The 10,551-nt window shown below is 47.2% G+C and overlaps 1 long non-coding RNA gene across 2 annotated transcripts; it reads right to left on the bottom strand.

The window, feature by feature from the left end:
• Positions 1-558: 558 nt before the first annotated feature.
• LOC145718998 (uncharacterized) lies at positions 559-10,224 on the bottom strand. Of its 2 annotated transcripts, none has more exons than XR_014142132.1 (3): positions 3,821-4,479; positions 1,672-1,793; positions 559-871 (listed from the first exon to the last, which is right to left on the bottom strand). It is a non-coding gene; the product is annotated as an uncharacterized LOC145718998 (long non-coding RNA). The 2 variants fall into 2 exon arrangements; XR_014142131.1 differs by lacking the exon at positions 3,821-4,479 and adding an exon at positions 10,027-10,224 and having other exon boundaries at positions 560-871.
• Positions 10,225-10,551: the final 327 nt, after the last annotated feature.

The raw sequence follows: 10,551 nt of genomic DNA, 5'->3' as shown, positions 1-10,551 counted from the left end.
AATCAGTAATTAAAAAACTCCCAACAAACAAAAAGCCCAGGGCCAGACACCTTCCCAGGAGTATTCTACCAGACATTTATAGAAGAGTTAATACCTATTCTTCTCAAACTATTCCAGAAAAAATGACTAGTTAACAGTGCAATTAGTAGTAATGAAGAAATCATGAAAAAATTGTATAATGTTTCTTTCTGTCTTCCACTACAACACATTATTTTACACTTAAAAAATCTTTTATTGGATATTTAAATTTTGGAGAGTATGCTATTTTTGAGGTAATTGTAGACTCACATACAGTTGTAAGAAATAATACACCATTTCCACCCCAATGGTAACATTTTGCAGAACTGCAGTATACCGTCACAGCCAGGAGACTGACGTGGATGTAATCCACCCATACATTCAGATCTCCCCAATTTCACTTCCACTCCTGGGTGTGTGTGTGATGTGTGGTTCTGTGGATTTTTGCACCTGTGAGGTTCTTTGGGCAGTTTCAGCCCCACAGGGGTCTCCCCTGTAACCTTTTATAACCACCTCCACCCCCTGCAGCCCCTGGTCCCATTTCCCCCCTGTCCTTAACCTCTGGAAACCACAAATCTGCCCTGCTTTTCTACAATTTTGTCATTTCAAAAATGTTGTATAAATTGGGGTACCTGCCTGGCTCAATGGGTGGAGCATTCTGACTCTTGATCTCGAGGTCATGAGCTATTCAAGCCCCACCTTGGGCGTAGGTTACTTAAAAGAAATGTTACATAAATGGAATCACACAGGACGTAAGCTTTTGAGGTTGGCTTTTTAAACTCATCATAGTTCCCTGGAGATTCATCCAAGCTGTTGTGTCTATCCATACTTTGATCCTTTATAACGCAAGACTCTTTAAAAGGAGAACAAAAATACGGTAAGACTAATTAAGGGGGTCATGACCCGCTTCCTTCTGTCCCATGACGCTCTGAGCAGCCTCACTCTTCCTGTTTCCTTTATCAACACTGCGTCTCTGAACTTAGAACATCCCTCTCTTCTTTTAGGCACTGGGAAACTCGGGATGTGGTCAAGCATACAGCTCATGCTGACTTACAGCACTGTTCCTATCAAGCCACTGAAACTCGGATTCCTGGTGTCAGTCCAATGTGATGACACCTTATGAGCACTTGTGGGAATTTGTTTTCGGCGCTCAAAGAACATCCACCCGCCTGTACGCACAGGCTCACTCTGGCAGACCAGCCACTTATTAATCAGGCTCTTTGCATATGTAAATTTATCATTTTGGTTCCCCACGTCTAAAATGTCCATTTTATTTTTTTTAAACATTTTATTTATTTGAGAGAGTGAGCGAGAGAGAGAGAGCATGAGTGTGGGGCGAGGAGGAGCAGGGGGAGAGGGAGAAGCAGACTCCCCTGCTGAGCAGGGAGTCCAATGTGGGGCTTCACGACCCTGGGATCAAGACTGAGTGGAAGGCAGATGCTTAACTGACTGAGCCACCCAGGCGCCCCAGTAAATAAAATCTTAAAAACAAACAAACTCCAAAGCATACTGGAAGTCACCAGAAGTTAAACTCTCTTTCTCAGGCAAATGGTCTTAAAGCACAGAGGTCATCAAAACTTGAAATCAAAGTTGGATTTCAAGTAAGTTATAGTTTTACTGAAGGAATGAGAAAGTCCTGTCAAATTTAGCTACCTTTTTCTGGTGACATGTTTGAGTTCTGAAGCAGTCCTGCTGTCGTGAAGTGAGTTTGTTCTTTGCCCGCGTGAGCTCTCATCCACAGTCTACACAGGGCATCAGACACTCTGGTGGCAGTTCTGGAAAAGGAGCATATAAATTTCCATTTTCCTGTAACCCCTTTCTTTGTTCTCATCCTTATGTATTTCCAAATTAGAGAAGGACATTCCTCGTGTCTCACACTTTGAAGAATAAGATTAGATTTTATGGCAGGCAAACATTTTAACATCTTTCCTATGGCAACAATGACGGACACCTTGTAGGAAGGCTTTCTCCTTCCATTTCTATAAAGTCAAAAATCATGTTTCTGCATATTTGAGGAAACTAAAAGGTAACCAAAACTTTCCTTTTGGAAACCCCAATATAACAGGTAAGCAGACCTCACCTTAACAGCAGTGTTGTATACGAGGTGTGGAGGACACTGAGCAGGTAAGAGCTTTTCATTTTCTTTGGTAATAAGATGATCAGCTAAATGGAATTTGCCGGAATTTACACTTGCCCTGTCACCAAATACACAGATGGATGAGCAGAGTCTAGCTTGTATTTGGACGAGGTATCAACAATCTTTTCATTCATGTTTTCTGCAATTTCATCAAAATCTTCATTGAAATCAAGGAGACAATTTGTAACTCTTTGTTTCAAATCAAAGTAACGAGGAGCTGGGAAAACACCATTTCGCTGCCGGGATTCGGTGCATCACTTAACAGACTTAACAATATCATGGTTCATAGGATGTGACAGGATCCGTTCTGCATCGTTGGGTAGATAAAACAGCTCATCAAAATTTCTCCCATTTATACACATCCCTTCTCAAAATTTTAATTCTAATCTGTGAGGAAGGGTCGCTTCGCTTAGCCGCACGGAGCAGTGAGTGGACAATGTGAGTTCAGTAGGGGGGTGGGTGTGCCCGAGCTCATTACGTGGCCAGTGCTGGGGACTGAATATTGGTGGCTTTGGGGGAGACAAAAAAGTTGTGACTGGCTTTGAAGAACTTCCTGTCATGTCCGGGCCTTGAGTTCAGTCTCTGTATGTGCCTTCATCCGCTCCTCCATCATCCCCATCCCGTCTTTTCTGCATATTGCATAGGACTCTGTTTTGGTTTTTAGCTCCCTAGTCCAGTTGTATGTGTGCTTCACCCGCCATCAAAGTCGCACTTGTGAGCCTCCTTTGTCAGCAACGTCTGGGTCACACCGGCATTCACACTGTCCTTGTTCTCATTTTCACGATCTGAACCCTTAGACAACATGGCCACGGCATCTGCCATGTGAAAACTTACAGCAGCACTATCTCAACACAAAGCACAACAGTGAATCCCCAGCCAACGTTAAAGGCAGGCGCTCACACTGCATTAGCAATTCGGATCTCTTGGAGCAATGCAAGGCGGATGGTCGTTATGTAAACTACAAATCGTGGCTGCCACCATCAGCAGTTGGGGAAAAGCAGGGGCAGTAACCGCGGAGGGCATTTATGCCGCTTCCAATGGACACGGAATATTTGTGCTCTAGCTCCTATTTGGGGGCTGCCACAAGAGTTTTCTACTTTCCCCCAGCCTTCCACACCCTTTCAGGAAAAACAGCACTTTATGCATCCCCCGGAGTCTTTCCTGGGATGCAGGCCTTTCAGAGCCAGAACCCGGGTGGTTCTGCGTAAACCAGGATGGTTGAAAATCCTACTGGTCGTCAGAGAGACATGCTATGTGTGTAAACACATCAGATTTGGAAGACTCAGTATGAAGAAAAGAATGTAAAATATCTCATCCTGTTTGATGTTGATTAGTGAAATTTTTTTTAATATACTGTGTCTGGGTGCAATAAAATATATTATCCAATCGAATTTCACCCACATCTTTTTTTTCTATTGCAGCTATTAGAAAAATTTAGATGCCATCCATCTTGCATTATACTTCTGCTGGACATGGTGTAGCAGACTCTGGGTTCTGGGAGGCAGGGCGGTCCTGTGCCACCATCCCCAGCTCCCCTGGGCCTGGCACAGGGCCTCACCCATATCAGGCAGATGGATTCTGCACAACAAATGGACTCTTGATCTATTAGATTCACGGACACCCGCCCCTTTGAAAAAATAGGCCAGAAAATATTTTTTTAAAAACCTGAGAAAACGTTTGACGTCAGCTTTGCCCCAATAAGCACCAGGCTTGTCTCAGTCCAGTCCTGGTGGTGCTGAGGGGCTCCCAGCACAGCTGCTCTCTCCTTGCAGAGAAGCCTGCCAAGAATTATTTCAGACAGTTTATGTCAGCATTCAGTAGCTCATCGGCCTTTCATGGCATGCACAAACAACGTGATATATAGAGAAAACCTGCATTTCACCCAAGTCTGAGGGGCTTTGGCCCGGCAGGACAGGCTGCTGAGAGTCAGGCGAGGCCTCCAGTGGTTAACACGACTGTCACGTTCTTACTCGTGAACATCAAGTCCCTTGGTGGTTATATGAGCTGCCTTAGGGAAGGTGGCTGAGTATCCCGGCATGGAGAGTTGATGATCATTCCGGAATGGCCCCAATAAACAGCTGGTCCAGGTAGCCAAGCAATGTCACAGTCAAACGTCCAATGCCAACTCTACCCAAACCAAAATTATCATCTTTAGCAGATATTCCCCAGAATCCAAGTGATGCCTATGATTAACTGCCTTTTTTGAAAAAGATTTGTTTAGGGCGCCTGGGTGGCTCAGTTGGTTGAGCGACTGCCTTCGGCTCAGGTCATGATCCTGGAGTCCCGGGATGGAGTCCCGCATCGGGCTCCTTGCTCGGCAGGGAGTCTGCTTCTCCCTCTGACCCTCCCCCCTCTCATGCTCTCTCTCTCTATCTCATTCTCTCTCAAATAAATCTTTAAAAAAAAAAAAGAAAAAGATTTGTTTAGAAAGAGAGGGTATGGGCATGTGAGGGGTGGGAAGGGGCAGAGTGAGAGGGAGAGAGAAAATCCCAAGCAGACGCCCTGCTGGGTGGGGAGCTCGAAGTGGGGCTCAATCCCGCATCCGAGATCATGACCTGAGCTGAAGCCAAGAGTTGGGACGCTCAACTGACTGCACCGCCCAGACGCCCCTACAATCAACTGCTTTACCCCCAGAAGCCAGTTGGTTCAGGTATCTGGCTGCTAGCCCTTGTGCAGTTAATTCACACTGCAAAGTGCCCAGGAAAGCTCTCAGCTCGGAGCTGGATGATGTAAATTGTTTACTGTTTGTTTTTTATCTTAAAACTAATATTCGTATGATAATGGCCAACCCCGATCAAATCTACCCATTGTGGGCCCGGCAGCACAGCCTCACCGAATATTCGGAACAGCTCCATGGCAAATCAGGGCACTGGGTCTGAGAGCTTGCGGCTAGTAAGGGGCACATCTAACACTTGAAAATCCAGATCCAAGTGACCCCACAGCCTGGGGCTTCAGCCACCATGCAACCTCTGTCCATATAACCGAAGTTTTCAGAAAGCATGTGACAGTTTAAAAGTTAAAAAGATGTATAGACTACTTTAATCCCATCACCCAGAGGTAACTTTTGCAAACATTTTAAGGCCTATTCTGTCACTTTTCTCTGTACGTAATTCATATTTTTATAAAAATGGATGCTATATATGCTGTTTCATAATCGGCCTTCACTACCGAGCCATGCGTGCGGATGTCCTGCCAGGCTGCGGAAATCCAGACCTCAGTGCAAGATGAAGATGGAGCACAGGCAGTTCCCTCCCTCTCACCTGCGGCCTCATTGAGATGACTGGCAGAGACTAGCGGAGTTGGAGGCCACAGGCAGCAGGAGAGGAGGGACGACATTATCAGGGTAGGGGAAGAGCAGGCAGAGATGTGGGTGGAGGAACTGCATCTCAGCGTAGGTACTGGGGGCTGTGTCTGGGCAGAGGTGGGCTTGTCTCCTGTGGTCTCAGGGGCTCAGACCAGGTCTGGGGGTGGGGCTGGCATCACGGGGATTAACTGAAGCTCTGGGCTGCTTCCCCACGCCTGCCACACAGCAACCACTCAGAAAGCCACGTATCTCTTCTCCCAAAGTGCTTGGGAGCTTTTTTGAGCAGCTCTCATCTTCCCAAGTAATTCCTTCCTCAGTTCCTCCGTCTGGCATCTGGTAAGGTGTCCAATGGCTCCTTCCTTTCTGTACCTCACAAAAAGAGCCCAATGCCTGGTGAACCCTTGGACATGAAGCTCCTGTCAACTCTCTTACTGAGGAGGGAAGCCTATCAAGGACACAGAGTTACCTGGAATAACGGAGAACGTTCTGACCACACCAAGTGATGGTAAAGGTTCAGAGCAAATGGAACACCTACATTTCTCGTGGGAATGTCAGATGATACAACTCCTTTGGAAAACACATCAACCATTTAGTATGTAGTTAAATATATACTTACCACGCAGTCTAGCTGGGCCACTCCTAGGTATTTGCCCAAGCAAAATGAAAACATGTTCACACAAAGACTTGTGCACTTATGTTTACAGAAGCATCATTCAAGTGAACTGGCAAAGCACAAACATCAGTCAACTGATAAACAGTTTAATTATTGTGTTATATGCATACAGTGGAATGCTACTCAGCAATAAAAATGCAGCGAAGTGCTGTTAGATGCAAGAACGTGGATCTCAAAAACATTGTGCCGATCACGAAGGTCTAGACAACACAACTCCAATCTGCAAATCAGATCAGTGGTTGCCCAAAGCCTGGGTATGGGTTGGGGTGTGACTGGGAAGGGGACCAAGACAACTGTATTTTGATTGCGGTGATAACTACAAAACTGCACAAAAACTCATCAAAATATACATTTAAAACGGGACCATTTCATTGTATGTAAATCAAATATCAATAAAATTCACTTAAAGAAAAAGAGACTTTTTCTTTTAAAGATTTTATCTACTTGAGAGAGAACAGAAGTAGACAGAGGGGCAGAAGAGGGAGAAGCAGGCTCCCCGCTGAGCAGGGAGCCCCACGCTGGGCTCGATCCCAGGGCCCTGAGATCATTACCTGAGCTGAAGGCAGACGCTTAACCCATTGAGCCACCCAGGTACCCCAAAAAAGACTTCTAAAAATAAGTGGTAGAAATAAAAAGGTCAATGGAAAGGTTAGAAAATAAAGCCAAGTATCTATTCAGAACATAGAAAAAACGACCCAAAAAGGAGGACTAGGTGAGAAATGATGGGGGGGGGGGAATCAGTTCAACATCACGCACACAGACGTTTTAGAACCAGAGAATGGAGGAACCTAAGAGAAAGGGCCCCTCTTGCAAAGTGAACGAAGATCCTATTTAGATGTGTTCTTGAGAAATTTCAGAATATTAGGAAAAAGAAAGATCTTAAAAGCATCCAGAAATAAAACTCATACGACTCCTACAAAAGAAGGATCACCCAACTGTCAATAGCAAGACACTAACGGAGCTGTGTGGTCACAATTCTGGGGGCAAACTTGGGATCTAGAAGTCTATGTTTGGCTACGAGGGCAAATTAAAGGCCTTTTTGGTATGCAGACATCCCTTTCTGAGGACATGCTTGTAATGTACTTCAGAGAACAAAGGACACCAAGAACAGGGAAAGCGTGGGACCAGTGTAGCAGTTGTCTGGAGGCCTGTGAGGCGATGTCCACAGCGATGGCTGGACAGCAGGCCTGAACGGCAGAGGCTGGAGGGCTCTCAGACATGCAACTCCAGGGGAAAAGGTGAGCATTTGGGGCAAGATTTAGCACAAGAGGCTGGGTCAATGTGAGGGATATGGTGAAGGCACACTTTCTGTCAATGAGAAAAAAAATAACAGCAGTTAGAAACTCAATAAATAAAATGAAAAGCTGTAAACATAAATTGTGGTCCAAATACGAAGCAAACCAAACCGTGGCATTATTTTGGGCAACTCATGGAATAGAATCATTTTAAGGCCATTGAGCATAGAGAGGAAAATGCAGCCATAAACAGAAAAACCACTGATGGATTTCTAGCCTTGGGAATCAATCTATGAACAAAGCATGAAAAAATTAAGTCTTTTCAATCTGTTCTAATGATAGGCAGCAACCTTGACTTTTGTAAGCAAAAGTCTAGATGTTGTGAGTTGGGAGGTGGGTGGAAGCAGAGGAGGCAGAGTTAAGGATGGGATCCCTATCTTCTGTGGTAGGAAAGGACAGATACTATCCCACGCTGCTGGACAAGATACAGAGATTTAAGTGCTAAATGTTACATAATGTTACACAGGTAACTGAGAAAAACCCAACAGGATAAAACTGTACTAAATGGAGATGGAAGATATGAAGGGGTAGGTGAGAACACCTTCTCTAACCCCACCTGATGGGGCCCCAACCATCTGATGCTTGCTGTCTGTCCAAGATCGCCTCCTACCATCTTCCTCCCGCTCATCTGGCCTCCTTGCTGCTCTCCAATTTGCCAAGCTTGCTCCTGCTCAGGACATTTGTACCTGAGAAGCTAGGAGAGGCAGGGTGGGCAGCGGGGAGTTCATGAAAGGGCACCTGCCTGAGCTTCTCATCAGCTTGCCCCTTTCTGAGACACAAGGGCAACCCTGATGTTGAATATCCCTTGTGCCCCTGGTCCAGGAGAGGGATGAATTCACCATAGCCCACCTGTATTTCACAAAAACAAAACAAAACAAAAAAGAAGCACAGAGAGTTCCCAAATGCTCTTTCCCCAGTTTCTCCTAAGGTTAACATCTTACATTATCTATTGTACAAATATCAAAGCCAGGTAATTAATTCTGGTGCAATACTGTCTTTAGTCTGTTCGGGCCGCTATAACAAATTAACAGAGGCTGGGTGCTTAAAAAACAATTTATTTCTCACAGTTCCAGAGGCTGGAAGTCCAAAACCGAGTTATAAGCAGGTTTGATGCCTGGTCAAAGTCCACATCTTGGTTCATAGACAGCTGTCTTCTCTCAGCTCCTTTTCAAGGGTACTGAACCCATTCACGAGGGCTCCCTTCTCATGATCTAAGCACTTCCCAGAGGTCTCACCTTGAAATACCATCACACTGGGGATTAGGTTTCAATATATGAAGTTTTGGGAAAACACAAATATTCAGTCCATAGCAAATATTGTCAACTAAACTGCAGACTTTATTCAGATTTCATGTTTTTCCACAGTAGTACTTTACCTAGTCCAAGCCACTCGGGAACTCCATGTTGCATTTAGTAGTCATTCTCCTTAGACACAGCCAATCTGGGGCAGTTCCTCAGAATTTCCTTATCTTTCAGGAGCTTGGCCCTTTTGAAGAGTACTGTTATGTTGTACCATGGTATTCATGGTACCAAGAGTACCATGTCCTTGCTTGGATTTCTCGGAAGCTTTCCCATGATTTGATGGAGGGTATGCATTTTGGCAAGAAAACCACAGGAGCGCTTTTGTGTCTTCCTCCTTGCATTACTACATCAGGGGTCAATGCTGTTGTTGTATTTTATACCTTGATTACCTGCTTGAGGTGTGTTGGTCAAGTTTTTCCATTCTGAAGTTACTGTTTGTCCCTGTTAATAAATATCTTGGGGGAAAGATTTGAAGCAATATCTGTCTCAAAACTTTTGCCCACTAATCTTAGCATCCATTAGATACGGCTCCCAACAATTACTACGCTGTCATTTGCCTAAAGTTGTTTTTCCAGTTCCCTATTCCTACATCTATAAATTGTGGTATTTCCGTAGGAAAGAGCTGTTCTTTCACCCTCACTTGTTTACTTTTTATCTCTATGGACTCCTGGGTAGGTATGTTACCCTGTAAGTTATGATTCAATAGGATTGTTTACTTTGCTGCTCATATTGTTCCAGCTTTTGCCATTCAGCTTGGCTCCTGAGTCCTCCTACACCCCAACCTCATTTTGTGAGCACCCTCTTACTTTCTAGTGATACAGGATGCGCCAGGCTCATCTTGTATTTTCCCTGTCCCGGCCCTGGAATTGGTCACTTGTTTAAGAGGCCGTTTATAAGTGCTGGTTGATTTGGAGTAGCAGGAGGGTGTGGTGAAAAAGGAAGGAAGGGCACTCCCAGCCTCCTCCTCCCACCCCGGCCCCAGGGAAGTGTACGTCCCACCAGGAAGGACGTGGCTACAGCAGGTGGGTGCTCCCCAGCGGGTGGTGTCGCGGCGCGGGGCTGCACTGGGAGGAGCAGGGCGAGGACGTGGAGCATCCCCGCGGGAGCGCGGGCTTACCGCCCACCGCAGGGGCTGCACTGGGAGGAGCAGGGCGGGGACTCGGAGCATCCCCGCGGGAGCGCGGGCTCACTGTTTCCGTCGGCTGAGCGCCCCTCCCGGCCCCGGGGCCCCTCCCCGACTAGGAGGGCGGGGTGAGTGAGGACGGTGAGGATGCCTCGAACCCTAGTGACCCCAGTACTTGCTTTCAGTCAGACCGACGCTCCGGAGACGGACACTCTGACCTCGCCCAGGTCATGCTGACCGAGGTTCGCGTCTGACTCTCAGTTGTGACCTTTCACCCGCGAGAGAAGAGCGCCGGGCTGGAACCCGCGCCAACAGCGTAGGCTGCGAACACCTGGGAAACTCCGCCCGCATTCCTCGAGGGGGAGGGACGCGGCGAGGGGGCGGGCACGTGACCCGGACGCAGCCAATCGGCGGCGCCGGCGCGGCCTCGGGCCGAGCACGCGCAGAAGCGCCAGCGCCATTGCTCTCCGGCGGCGGCAGGGTCCGCGATTGGCCGTGTTCGGGTCACGTGTCCGCGCCCTCGCCGCGGGGGTGGCTGGGAAATGGCTGGCGCGGACCTCCGCCTCCGTGGGGCACCGCCCGGCGCGAGTGCGCAGTTGAGGTCCGGCTTAGCTGCGGGGCGCGGGAGCGGGAACTGTGCGGCGGCGGCAGGTGCAGGCGGGGGCTAGCCAGGGCAGCCGGCTTGTGGTCACATGTTTCC

Source organism: Leptonychotes weddellii, unplaced genomic scaffold (assembly GCF_054177405.1).
Source record: "Leptonychotes weddellii isolate Sample4059 unplaced genomic scaffold, ASM5417740v2 HiC_scaffold_2752, whole genome shotgun sequence".
In the NCBI taxonomy this organism is placed as follows: domain Eukaryota; kingdom Metazoa; phylum Chordata; class Mammalia; order Carnivora; family Phocidae; genus Leptonychotes; species Leptonychotes weddellii.
This window is presented reverse-complemented; position numbering and strand designations above follow the sequence as displayed.